The 2,500-nt window shown below is 61.2% G+C and overlaps 1 pseudogene; it reads left to right on the top strand.

The window, feature by feature from the left end:
- The window catches only part of LOC124579819, a 7,956-nt pseudogene that overhangs the window by 1,320 nt on the left and 4,136 nt on the right, over positions 1–2,500 (top strand).

Below are 2,500 nucleotides of genomic sequence, written 5' to 3'. Positions count from 1 at the left end.
TCCGGTAAAGCGAATGATTAGAGGCCTTGGGGCCGAAACGACCTCAACCTATTCTCAAACTTTAAATGGGTGAGATCTCCGGCTTGCTTGATATGCTGAAGCCGCGAGCAAACGACTCGGATCGGAGTGCCAAGTGGGCCACTTTTGGTAAGCAGAACTGGCGCTGTGGGATGAACCAAACGCCGAGTTAAGGCGCCCGAATCGACGCTCATGGGAAACCATGAAAGGCGTTGGTTGCTTAAGACAGCAGGACGGTGGCCATGGAAGTCGGAATCCGCTAAGGAGTGTGTAACAACTCACCTGCCGAAGCAACTAGCCCTGAAAATGGATGGCGCTGAAGCGTCGTGCCTATACTCGGCCGTCAGTCTGGCAGTCATGGCCGGTCCTTGCGGCCGGCCGCGAAGCCCTGACGAGTAGGAGGGTCGCGGCGGTGGGCGCAGAAGGGTCTGGGCGTGAGCCTGCCTGGAGCCGCCGTCGGTGCAGATCTTGGTGGTAGTAGCAAATACTCCAGCGAGGCCCTGGAGGGCTGACGCGGAGAAGGGTTTCGTGTGAACAGCCGTTGCACACGAGTCAGTCGATCCTAAGCCCTAGGAGAAATCCGATGTTGATGGGGGCCGTCATAGCATGATGCACTTTGTGCTGGCCCCCGTTGGGCGAAAGGGAATCCGGTTCCTATTCCGGAACCCGGCAGCGGAACCGATACAAGTCGGGCCCCTCTTTTAGAGATGCTCGTCGGGGTAACCCAAAAGGACCCGGAGACGCCGTCGGGAGATCGGGGAAGAGTTTTCTTTTCTGCATGAGCGTTCGAGTTCCCTGGAATCCTCTAGCAGGGAGATAGGGTTTGGAACGCGAAGAGCACCGCAGTTGCGGCGGTGTCCCGATCTTCCCCTCGGACCTTGAAAATCCGGGAGAGGGCCACGTGGAGGTGTCGCGCCGGTTCGTACCCATATCCGCAGCAGGTCTCCAAGGTGAAGAGCCTCTAGTCGATAGAATAATGTAGGTAAGGGAAGTCGGCAAATTGGATCCGTAACTTCGGGATAAGGATTGGCTCTGAGGATCGGGGCGTGTCGGGCTTGGTCGGGAAGTGGGTCAGCGCTAACGTGCCGGGCCTGGGCGAGGTGAGTGCCGTAGGGGTGCCGGTAAGTGCGGGCGTTTAGCGCGGGCGTGGTCTGCTCTCGCCGTTGGTTGGCCTCGTGCTGGCCGGCGGTGCAGGATGCGCGCGCCTGCGCGGCGTTCGCGCCCCGGTGCTTCAACCTGCGTGCAGGATCCGAGCTCGGTCCCGTGCCTTGGCCTCCCACGGATCTTCCTTGCTGCGAGGCCGCGTCCGCCTTAGCGTGCTCCTCCGGGGGCGCGCGGGTGCGCGGATTCTCTTCGGCCGCCATTCAACGATCAACTCAGAACTGGCACGGACTGGGGGAATCCGACTGTCTAATTAAAACAAAGCATTGCGATGGCCCTAGCGGGTGTTGACGCAATGTGATTTCTGCCCAGTGCTCTGAATGTCAACGTGAAGAAATTCAAGCAAGCGCGGGTAAACGGCGGGAGTAACTATGACTCTCTTAAGGTGGCCAAGTGGCGGCGGTGTGGCTGCATCCGGACTTGGCTTTTCGAAGTGCGGTCTTGATGTAGCCGTGCTGCTGCTGCGAGGTGCCTTCCTTGGGTTATAGTTACAGGGAGAGTGATGCGCAATACATGGGCCTAGCCCTCTTAGCCTCTCCTCTCCTGCGGTCTTCTCCCCTTCTCGTGGGCCCGCTGATTTCGCAGAGTGGAAGACCGCACCAGGGGCTTGGGGGGGTTACCAGCCCCCCCTCGCACTATCCCTTTTTTAGTTGGGGGCAGTAAGCAGAGAATAAGTGGTGGCCCTTCCGCTGAAGGTGCCACCCCAACTCCCCCAGCACCTAGCCGGCCAACCGGCCGTGCCGAAAATCTTGTAACTTTTGCAGCTATGTATACCTGTAGTGAGTGCCACCGCAGCTTTACAACCAAGAACGGTCTCGGGGTCCATCGCCGCCGCCAACATCTTGCGGCCGCCAACGCGGAGATCGTCACGGAGAGGCATCGCGCGAGGTGGACGGAGGAAGAAGTCCTGTCGCTCGCCAGGGCAGAGGCCGAACTGTTCCTCGAGAGGGACGCCCGGTTCTTCTTTGTAAATCAAGAGCTCATCAGGATGTTCCCCGACCGAACGCTTGAGGCAATCAAGTGCCGACGGCGGCAAGCTGCCCACAAGCAGCTTGTCCGCCAATTCATGGAGGCGCTTGAGATCGGTCGGGGGGAAGAGCCGGCGTCCCGCCGGGGAGCGGCGAGCCCGCTGCCTGACGCGGGCGAGGCCGCTGCGCCGCCCGTCGACGCAGCCGAGGACTTCGCGGCCGACACCACCGGGCCGCCGCCGGAGGGGCCGACTGACGCCGCCATCTGGGAGCATCTGGCGGGGCTACCCGCTTCCGCCCAGCGTTTCTCTGCCCTGGATCGTGTCATCGGTCTGGGGCGGGGCACGCCGCCC

This window comes from Schistocerca americana, unplaced genomic scaffold (assembly GCF_021461395.2).
Source record: "Schistocerca americana isolate TAMUIC-IGC-003095 unplaced genomic scaffold, iqSchAmer2.1 HiC_scaffold_313, whole genome shotgun sequence".
NCBI lineage: Eukaryota > Metazoa > Arthropoda > Insecta > Orthoptera > Acrididae > Schistocerca > Schistocerca americana.
The sequence above is the reverse complement of the archived record's forward strand: the minus strand, read 5'-3'. Positions and strand labels throughout refer to the sequence as shown.